The sequence below is a fragment of the Bombyx mori genome, chromosome 3, assembly GCF_030269925.1.
Source record: "Bombyx mori chromosome 3, ASM3026992v2".
Classification (NCBI taxonomy): domain Eukaryota; kingdom Metazoa; phylum Arthropoda; class Insecta; order Lepidoptera; family Bombycidae; genus Bombyx; species Bombyx mori.
Genome location: NC_085109.1, coordinates 10401900 through 10413632, shown reverse-complemented (window position 1 = coordinate 10413632; position 11733 = coordinate 10401900). Strand labels below are relative to the sequence as shown.

The window sequence follows — 11733 nt, the reverse complement described above, 5'->3', positions numbered from 1 at the left end:
CGTTTATTATTTTCGTTTTATTAATTTCGAAGTTTATTAAATTAGGTTCAACTTCTAAAAGGAGATCAATCGTCGACTCTAACAGATAGGCAGCGTTCGAAAGACTACTAGAACAACTAGGCAATTAGGATAGGCTAAGTCGTCGTGGCCTAAAGGATAAGACGTCCGGTGCATTCGGGTTGAGCGATGATGAAATACGTGCTCAACAAATGTTCACGATTGACTTCCACGGTGAAGGAATAACATCGTGTAATAAAAATCAAACCCGCAAAATTATAATTTGCGTAATTACTGGTGGCAGGACCTCTTGTGAGTCCGCACGGGTAGCCCAGCCTATTTCTGCCGTGAAACAATAATACGTTTCGGTTTGAAGGGTGGGGCAGCCGTTGTAACTATACTGAGACCTTAGAACTTATATCTCAAGGTGGGTGGTGCATTTACGTTGTAGATGTCTATAGGCTCCAGTAACCACTTAACACCAGCTAGGCTGTGAACTCGTCCGCCCATGTAAGCAATAAAAAAAAAAAAAAATTTCGAATTTAAAAAAAACAATCTTCTATAAACTATTATTAACAACTGTTTGGTTAGTTAAATATATAAATAATATTCTTTGTTTCAACTTTGGAACTAAAATATAACTGTCTATTTTATTTGCAGTAAGTGCGGAAGAGTGTTAACTGTTCGTACCAGTTACTAAGGGTATGGATGTTTGTGGATAAGTCAGCTATTTCGTTTTACTGATCGTAAATCCCCAAGGAAATTGTTTATTAATGCGATCAGTGAACGTAGGAAATATATTTGATCTTCAATTGAATAAAACTGGCATAAAGTCACAAGCTTTATTATTTTCTTCGATGCTCAATTTAAATCACTGATAGTGAAGTATATTGTGAGTGAAGTAAGTTATAAAATCAATGGTCACTTTTACTGGTGGTAGGACCTCTTTTGAGTCCGCAGGGGTAGGGACCACCACCCCGCCTATTTCTGCCGTGAAGCAGTAACGCGTTTCGGTTTGAAGGGTGGGGCAGCCGTTGTAACTATACTGAGACCTTAGAACTTATATCTCAAGGTGGGTGGCGATATTTACGTTGTAGATATCTATGAGCTCCAGTAACCACTTAACCCCAGGTCGGCTGTGAGCTCGTCCACATATCAAAGCAATACAAAAAAAAGTACGGTACATAAGGTTTGTCACGAGCTTCTCTGCTCTTATACGACAAAAACACTCTGACACGCGAAAGAGTAAGAGAAATACAGTAAAGGTCCAGTTTACTACTCCAGTTTACTAGTAAAAAACACAACTGTATCTAGATATCTGATAATGGCATATACCTAAAAATTCATGGGACGTTCTCGGTTATACAGATTCAATTTACTGCAAGGAAAATGTTCTTTGGCTAAATTTTCAATAGACTATTTAATTTAAAATACCACCACTATAACTTCTGTGTTAGCGATCGAAAATCTGAACAATGAATGAGATTCAATGAATTTATGGGAAAACTATTTTTTCTTGGTCTCCGCAAAGAAATTAATTAGCAAACATTAAGTATCTAAGTAATTTGGATTTCGACTTCCCTTCCAGCGAAATTACAATCGAGAGAGCTCAACTACAAAGGACACGACAAATTATGAATATAATTTTTTCTATAAGATTTTACTTTGAAAATCATTGTCGATTTCATTAAAATATAGAAGTCGTATCCATATTTCGTAATGCAATGATAAAATTCGTTACAGTAACCTAGTTGGGCGCACCTTCGCTTCAGCCGTATTTGGCCCAAACTCGAAACAATATTCGATTGATCTGGGACATTGACCTGTGGATCGATCAGGCTATACCATAAAATTATCCTTTGTAAGGAGAACATCGAGAAACACTATATTTTTTAGATACGCTTGTTTTAGAAATTACGAATTGCTATCTTGTAAATCTTTTGTATGAACATACCCGCGGCAAAATCTCTTAATGTCAGTCTTACATGTTTGGTTACTCCATATAATTCAGTGATTAATAATTTTATAATCAATGTAACGTCAATCATTGCTAGCGGTCTATGCATTCTTATTGAATATTACATGCTTAATTTTACATTTGTACAAGTTGAAAAAAAAAACTTTTTTAAAAACACTGCTTTGCTTCACAAACATACATTTCCTGGGATTTACGTGAATAAACATTCCCAGATCTGTTATTTCTAATTCCTTAAGTCCTCGTTCAATATTTATGATCAACGCAAAGACATCTTATTTTCAGTATGAACGAATAGAAATAACATAACTTCAAAACAAAGTTAAATATTCATGTGAATTCTTTTTTCATTAAAATTTCGGTTTTTATTCCTGATTAGACGTCTGTTTTAATCGTATGTATTTGCCTATTATGTAACTAGTCAAATGTATTCAATAATACATTTAAAGAGTAGATATTCTGTACATCGCTTCTAACATCTTCATTAAATTCAATATTTCAATTTCACTGCCTTCTGGAGTTCTGGATTTCTGGGCTTGAAGTCCATCGATTTATAAAAACTTATGAAATTTAATAAAGAGATGATATAATAATATATTGCTGGATTACCGATAAGTTTAAAGCGATTTTATTTCTCTGACGTAAGTGCATCTAGAAATAATTTCTAATGATACTATGATTCTAATTTTCTAAAATAACTAAGTAACGTCATAACCAAATCTCATATTTTACAGACGAAAACGGGTGTTTTTAGATAAACTTGACTGATTAATTATTTGTAGTTTCATTAGAAGTGTGAGAAAACTGGTGACCGTAAAAACAAGCTTCTATCTACGACAATTCCCATAATACCCGGAAAAAGAATATGCACAAGTTCAAAACATTACTACACGTTTCAAAATCATAAACCTTATCAAAATTGTTATTGCACAGTTGCAATATAATCGTAAATATTACAGGTCAAAGAATTAAGCCGATGACATACGATCAGCTCATAAAATGAAAGAGGATGACTGGTTTATGACTTTACAAACCGCGTACTAATTTTGATACTTGTTTATTATATTTAAGCTATAAATGATAGGGGTCCGAACGAAGAAAGGACTACGAACAAATGCAGTCTGTAGTCGCTGTTGCATAGCGACGCATTTTATGTTTATGGACTTGTTTTGTGTGTATGGCCTTTGATTCGACATCCCCCGGATCACGTACACAGTTTTGGAATGTTTTTAAATTAGTTTCAACCACAAACTGCACTGTAATAAGGTGCATTTTTTCTTGTGTCACTCCCGAAATCTTTAGTCGTAGGCATAGTTTTCTTGGAAGCTCAATGTCATCGGATTACCCACCTACTTTAAAATAAAAATAAAAGCAATCTAATCTTTCTGAAGGTGTGAAGTTTATAAAATTGTCAACTGCTTCTGACCTTCCTGGAACATTCTCCGGGTTTACCGGGTAATTAATATCCATATCGCATCCAGTTTTTGTCATGTTGGTTTCATTGTAAATGTAGCGTACGGTTTTGTTTATCGAAACTTACTTTACTACAATCGCTTAGTGATTTTTTTACAAGGTAAATGATGGATGCTGCTTATTTCCTAATTTATTTTTAAATGTTACATTGTATGTACATACAATGTATGATCTTTGTTTGTGATGTCGTTCACTAACAGCTGTTTAACTTCTTCTTTTTTTCGAATCCGCTACATTAGCCAGGCAGGTATCGATATATTCGATAGATTAGCCTTCTCTTTTTTCTTCAATCCGTGAATGATTTATGGGTTGTTTTCTTTATTTTTTACTTCCCCGGCTCCGTTGGTAGCGTGTCAATATTAGTTTTTATCCCGTTTTATCGTATTATGGCTTCCCAGAACGATCTGTAATACACGTTGACACTTTGACAGTTTCCCTCATTGGCTTGTTTTTTTCTTACAGACTGTTGTTTTAGACACGTAGTTAGTACTAAGATACAAAGAAGTGAGATGACGATAATATAAATAAAAGTTTCGTAATACAGAATTAAGGTGCTGCAATAATTTAACTGCTTGATTTCGCTTTTCCTAATTAATGATCAAATGTTAGTACAGGTCACGAATTATTTTCTGATTCATCCAAATCAAATTTTATAGTCATTGATATATTACTAGCGACCCGCCCTCGCTTCGCTTCGGAAACTGTAATTTATTATTGATTTCTCCACTATTTAATGGATGTTATTATACATATAAACCTTCCTCTTCAATCACTCTATCTATTAAAAAAAACCGCATCAAAATCCGTTGCGTAGTTTGTGTAGTTTTAAAGACTTAAGCATACATAGGGATACAGGGACAGAGAAAGCGACTTTGTGTTATACTATGTAGTGAAGTATATTTAAGCAAATGCTCGCAGTTTGAAACTGCAAGGATATTGTTAATCCCATAAGTTATGTTTGTATCTATTTGCGTTTCCACATGTTCCAATTCAATAATACGATGTACTCGTCAAACACACACGACATAATCCAAGCTATAATTTACGGTCAGTCGTAAACGGTGTAGCGAGTCGTAAAATATTTTACGATGTTTAAATTCAAAGGACTTTGTTATAGTTATGAATCCTTCGTCCGTCTAGACAAACGGGTCTAAGGCCTTTAAGGGCAGATGCCGGAGCCGAATCTGCGAAGCCGTGAAATAGGCAACATTAAAATTTTATTGCTATCTGTGGATTGTTTGAAGCGTATTTTACGAGCGCGAATGCAGACATGTCAAATCGAATACAATAAAATCTTCAGTCTATTTGGATATCTATTTTAGCAATGTCACACATTTTGTGAATACACCTAACTGACTACATTTATTAAACCTACATTTAAAACTGACTTTTACTTCAAAATACATTAATTCCCTTCACTTGTAGTAGACTTAAGATTTATTTTTTACTAGCGACCCGCCCTCGCTTCGTTTCGGAAACATTAAATTTTATTATTGATAGTTGAGTCCCGTGATGTTACCCGCGGTTATTGTCATACCGCGGTTGACGCCGCGGGGCGAAGTTATTCTAAAAAAAGTAGCCTAAGTTACCCCTTATATCATCAGCTACCTGTCAGTGAAAGTCCCGTCAAAATCGGTCCAGCCGTTGCAGAGATTAGCCGGAACAAACAGACAGACAGATAGACAGACAGACAAAAATTGTAAAAAAAATATTTTGGTGTATGTACCGTATATTCATATACATGTAGTAGAAAGCGGTTATTTCGATATTACAAACAGACACTCCAATTTTATTTATATGTATAGATGTAACTATACTTGAGACCTTAGAACTTATATCTCAAGGTGGGTGGCGCCTTTACGTCGTAGATCTCTATAGGCTCCAGTGACCACTTCACCCATCTAAGCAATAAAAAAAATAAAATATTTAATTGACTTGGTTGCATGTGTGCATACCAACGAAAAATACGTAAAAATTAATTGCATTATACAATAACGAGATAAATCTATTTAAATAGGGCAAGCAACAATGAAGCGCGCAATAAATTTTGTTTTTTTTCCTCGTCTGATTTATTTGCAGTATTCGTTTCCGTCGGAAATTAACGCGACCGACCTCCAAAGTCGTGATAAATGTTGCCGGCGACTAACATATCGCTGTCGGCGCCAATCGATGCTGATAAGAAGGTTTTTGTTTCACATGCTGCTAAATGGACTCACTAGATAATGCGTGAAAAACATAATATATAAATTACTCATTCAGTAGGTACAATATTTTATACGCATTTGGGAAAACTTTAAACGTGAATATAGATTCATCAGATGCAAAATATATCAACATTAATGTTCGAGATGTGTTAAGCGGTTGCTGGGGCCCATAGGCATCAGCAACGCGAACGCCATTATTAAGATACGAGAGGTTAACTAATATAGTTGAAGTCATCGTGACCTAAGGATAAGACGTCCGGTGTATTCGTGTTGAGCGATGCACCGGTGTTCGAATCTCAAGCGGGTACAATTTTTTCTAATCAAATACGTAGGTACTCAACAAATGTTCACGATTGACTTCCACGGTGAAGGAATAACATCGTGTAATAAACATCAAAACCGCAAAATTATAATTTGAGTAATTACTGGTGGTAGGACCTCTTGTGAGTCCGTGCGGGTAGGTATCACCGCCCTGCCTATTTCTACCGTGAAGCAGTAATGCGTTTCGCCTTGAAAGGTGGGGCAGCTGTTGTAACTACACTTGAGACCTTAGAACTCAAGATGGGTGGCGCATTTACGTTGTAGATGTCTATGGGCTCCAGTAACCACTTAACACCAGGTGGGATGTAAGCTCGTCCACCCATCTAAGCAATAAAAAAGAAAAAACTCTTTGAGAATTTGCTTTGTATCATATAACTGCTGCTCCATCTTTAAAATTGGATGCATGATTACTTCACGATAGAAATGGGCTGAATAGTGGAAAGTAGCTGTGTGGAATCACAAATTGCGCAAATTAATAAATTTTAATACATTAGATATACCTACATCCTGGATTTTATTAGCGTCTATATGCTAGGTTAGTATTTTCCTAGAAACTCACAGATTTTGTTAAATCTGTTATAATGTGTGCTTATTTTAGCATTGTTCCGAACAATTATTCAGTTGAGTGACTGACGTCACTTGTACTTGTGGCGACGGTATTTGGCGCCAATTTTTTGCCATACCATGTGGGTCACAGAATCGTTTGGCCAGCCACATACAGTTACGAAGTCTCTTTGTTTAATGCTTCCCCTGCAAATGAATGAGACCTCTGTGCTTCTAAGTTAATTTGTGCAATGTGTTTGCCACATGCAAAAGTCTCTGCAGCTATTTCTCGTGTGAGTTCCGAGTGTGTGTATCTATTATATATTAATATGTGAACCAAAAACTTGTATATACCTACCCCTTTTTATGAAAATTGCGAGGACAGAGGAGTATGAAATTTCCCACACATATAGAGAATATAGAGAAGGAGTGCAGAATTTTTATATATATATTTTTACTTATGCATAGCAAATATATTAAACCAATAAAAAACTTTACACACACTACCATGTATTTGACGCACACACGCACATACTTTTTGTTTATTGTCAAACTTTTGTTATTGTTTAAAGTCTGTCGTCAAATTGAGAATAAATTAATATTGTTTGTCTTTAATATTATTTGTCTATAGTGTACATAGTCTTGGCGAAATGTGAGTATAGAAGTATAATAGTCTGACAATACATCCAATAATAATGGTTAAACTTATAATTTCAATTTCAATTAATTATAGTTGAATTTCGACTACTGGGGGACCACTAGTATAAATAAATATGTATATACATATTTACGTCTATTGAAATAAACCATAGAAATAAAAGTAGTTTGTATAATCATCACCATTGAGGTATGATCTATAGATAGTTTATTTTTGTCTCTTGTAGGTAGACTTTTCCGTATTTACACACGTAATTGACTATAACAAACCGAGAACACGCAGGACCGAAAAATAATTTAAAAATGTTGAAATTAATATCGGTAATTTTAGTCGAACACTTTTGGATTTTAATAGAGTTGATGAGTTTTAATAGAGTTTTAATAGAGTTTAACTATTGAAATTTGTTGTTCTCATTCTGACAAAGCAGCAAAGTCTCTGGACTAACCATCGAGCTTACGTAGTACATAATATCTCGATGGGACTAACTAATATTGTGTAAATCTATACTAATATATAAATCTACAGTGGTTTTTACGGATGTTCCGTTATAACTACTGAACCGTGCATCCGATTGACTTGAAACTTTGTATCCATGTAGAAAATACATGTACTTAATGGATAGACTAATCTTTATATGAGTGTTGAACTCCCTAATAATAATGACAATAAATAATAATGTTAATTTTAAATGCCCAGCGAAGCGGGCGAGTACACGGCTAATAATAAATAAAATTAAAATCATCTGTTAAAGCCAAATATTATTTTTACTTAGCTTCAATATTTTTGACGTACACACTAATTAAGTACATGTTAAAATACATTCGTTAATTAAAAGCACTTCACATATCCGTTGTATTTACTTAAATTTGTTTGGCAAACGTTTTCTGCATAAGATCTTGTGGCTTGTGTTGAAATTCGACGGAAGTATTACGATACTGTCAGATAAAATTCCAGAGTTTTAAATTACAGATTTGTTCGTCATCACACGGCTAGTTTATATAAAGCTAACGGACATTAGAATTGAATTATACTAAGGATATTAATTAAGAAATACATATGTAGTGCGTCAATTTATTAATAATTTGAATATAACATTAAGTTGATGGCATTGTGATGACAATAATATATTTTTAAAAAATTTCGTAAAAGAAGCACGAAATATTTACGAGAAATGTTCACATTTTAAAGTAAAAGTTTATTTTTTAAATTATTCTTTTGATTCTTAATTACAGTGATGTGTGGAAGCAAAGATTGCCAAATATGTAGAACTACTGCGCGACGAAAGTGTAAGCTATGGTATGAACTTAATGGCCACATTGAAATCTATATAACATTTCTTGTTAATTAAAGCTTAAGAAAAATCAAACCTTACTCTTCCTTCCATTGTTATGCTCCTTCTCCTATCACATAGGGTTGGTTCTCTTTAGTTTTTATGCCAAGATGCCCTTAGATTGTAATTTCGGGTAGCCGGTCTTTTTTTCTTAATCAGATTCTTATCAATTTGGACTAAAAGGTTTTTAGTGCTATAATTCTTGAACATATAATTTCACACTTTGTGTAGTTAGCTACATTAATGTACGAAACAGGTATATAATATCAAAACAAACAAATATTGCAAAAATGTCTATAAAATAAAATCTATTATAGTTAAACCATCTCATCTTTCAATTGCTCAACCTTGTTCGTTGACTTCCAATTGATTTAATCCTTTACTTGTGTTAAATGAAGGTCACAAATTCATTGATCGTTTGCGGAGGCGAAACGATGCATCATGAAAACCACGGATGTAGAAAATCTAAAGATTAAACTCTTGATTGAAATTCTATTTTTGTCTTTCCTAGTATTCTTCAAATTCATTTAGGCAGTGTTGATTAGAATTTTGACACGCTTGGTCAAAGCTAAGTTAATGGGTAAACAGCATGGTGTACTCCTATCGAGAGGTGGAGTTGAGCCATTGCTAAAATCGTTCATAGCAAATGTAGTGAACACATCGAAAAATGAAAATCGCAAATAATATCAATTAGCGTAAGTACTCGTGGTAGGGGCCGTCTTGTGAGCCCACTCGAATAGGTACCACCGTCTGGTAAGTATCATCAAGTCATACCCGATCCGGTGGACCGAATGGTAAACAGTCGACATTGCTCTAAACACGTCATTACGGATCCTCCCGATCCATTAACGCGAGGCTTTATGTAGGTAACTCAAGCACCGGTCACCGTCCTCGCCGAACCCGTCGCTTGCTACGAAGGGCTCGACGAGTAAATTCACCCATAGACACAGCCCACTGAGTTTCTCGCCGGATCTTCCCAGTGGGTCGCGTTTCCGATCCGGCGGTAGATTCTGCGAAGCACTGCTCTTGCTAGGGCCAGTGTTAGCAACACTCCGGCCCCGTGAGCTCACCTACTAGCTCGGTGAATCTAGAATAACCCCTCGAGGTTAATAGAATAGGTAGGAAAAAAAACCATCATGAACTGTTTCTCAAAGTATGATAGGAGCGAATATTTTCAATCTATTTATTTCATCCAATTATTGATAGTCAACCAGGTCAGCAATCCCTCTATCTTTGAAAAAAAAAGGATATTGTACTTAAAATAGCATGCCTAGCATGCCATGCAACAAATGTAACAACTCATTTGAGCCGATCCGGTGGTAGATGCATTCGCGAAACCGCGCTCAAGCTTTAAGGTCCTCTTCAGATGAACTTGGGCGGGCTTTTGTTAGTAAATCCCACAACTATCGGTCTAACCCGAACTCGCCCACTTGTCCAAGTGAAATTGAGAAGGAAAGGGAATATAAAAAATAACTCATTTGAACTTAGACGAATACTTGAGGTTCATTATAAAACGAACCGATTTTCTGTCTCATTCTGTCAACAAAAGAGCTTATCAAACATGCCTATGCCATATCGGCCTCTTTCTATAAGTCGAGTTCACTTAACATATAAGTAATTGTTTTATAGTAATCGTGTGGGCATTTGCAATTGTTCCACATTCCATGCGATCGCGTGACTCACTAACAAGTGTGGTAGCATCCAAACATGCGATTTTAATTAAATTAATTCCACGTTATATAGACCGGAAAAATTTGGCACGCATTTTTATTTTTGTGAATGTTTCTGTTACATAACTACTTCAAGGTCGATTTCAGGGTAGTATTTTTATTTAAATTGGTACATACATTTTTAATTGGTCATTTATTTTTCTACTAGTCCTTAATTGGGTAGTTGTAACTTCTTGGTTCAAAGCGATTGGTTAAATTTATTTGTGGGATGTTAGCGTATGCTGGATCCCAAAAGCAGAACAACGAAATACAGCTGAGGGTTTAGAGTTTAGATTTTAGAGTATATTTAGACAAAATTTATTTGTAATGAAAGTGAAGAAAGTGACATTAATCAATTTTAATTTGAAAAGTGTCAAGAAGAATTTGTATTATACATATAATGACAATATACTTGGGGTGTAGAAACTTTTTTCTTTTTACTCTTATCCCACACTTTGTGAGGTTGGTGCAGTATGACTTCTTAGCATGCTGCATTTGGATTTGGCATGAGTTTTACGACCGAGCATTTGCCTGATGCTGACCTTAGCCCATGCCCCTCCTTGGGAATGCTCTTTTGATGTTAAACATAGTAATAGTAATAAATCAATGTAAGTCTTCGTCATTGTGTTCTGTTATCATCATCTATAGAGATGGAGGGATCATGAACTGTCCGAATGCTTTCACGGAAAGCCTAACCGTTCACGACGAGTACAATGACCTGTGCTTTAACTGTTGTTAACTTTAGAACTAGTAGTCTCCAAGAGAACCAAAATTAGTGGTTTAAGAGCGACTATGGTGGTTGGCCGTTATTGACCCTGATCTGGGGTGTAGTGAACGGTGGTCGCAATAAGAACGTTACCCTGTAGCATCAATGTGAAGAAAGATAAATAATCATTCCAATATTAAACTTTCCTCAACAATTTCAACATCTACCATTTAGATCATATAAAATAGATTTGTGTTGAAAAATAAAATATATGGCCTTGCAAACAATCGATGATTTGCATAATAATATTTAAAAGATCGCCCACATTGTTTCTGTTATCACAAATACGGAACTGTTAAGGTCATCCACACGCATCACGTTGATTCTTCTTCATGCAATTTTCGTCTGTAGGTTGTTTGTTCATTGTTACCAAATAACGAAACTTTTCATTTTTGGAATATTAAAATGATTTAACAATTCATATTCTGTCTGTATTTAAAGACAACAACGATGAAGAAGAAGTCGAACGCCGAATCAATATAACTTGGAAAAAAATCTGGAGCTAAAAGGGTCCTTCCCTCATCACCTGAAAAAGACTGTGATGGATACCTGTATTCTTCCGACTCTCTTATATGGGTGCCAAACATGGACTTACAACACAAAAATAAAAACAAAATTAGCGACCTGTCAGAAAGCGATGGAAAGAAGTATATTGAATATAAGAAAAATACAAAAGATAAGAAGCGAATACATTAGAGAAAAAACAAAGCTGATAGATACTCTCAGGTACGCTCTGACACAAAAGTGGTGCTGAGCA

The 11733-nt window shown here is 35.1% G+C and overlaps 1 long non-coding RNA gene across 2 annotated transcripts; it reads right to left on the bottom strand.

Moving 5' to 3' along the window:
- Positions 1–7916: 7916 nt before the first annotated feature.
- On the bottom strand, positions 7917–10568 carry LOC110386159 (uncharacterized). 2 transcript variants are annotated; one of them, XR_002431387.3, is made up of 3 exons: positions 10349–10568; positions 8544–8677; positions 7917–8106 (listed from the first exon to the last, which is right to left on the bottom strand). It is a non-coding gene; the product is annotated as an uncharacterized LOC110386159 (long non-coding RNA). The 2 variants fall into 2 exon arrangements; XR_002431386.3 differs by having other exon boundaries at positions 7917–8677.
- Positions 10569–11733: the final 1165 nt, after the last annotated feature.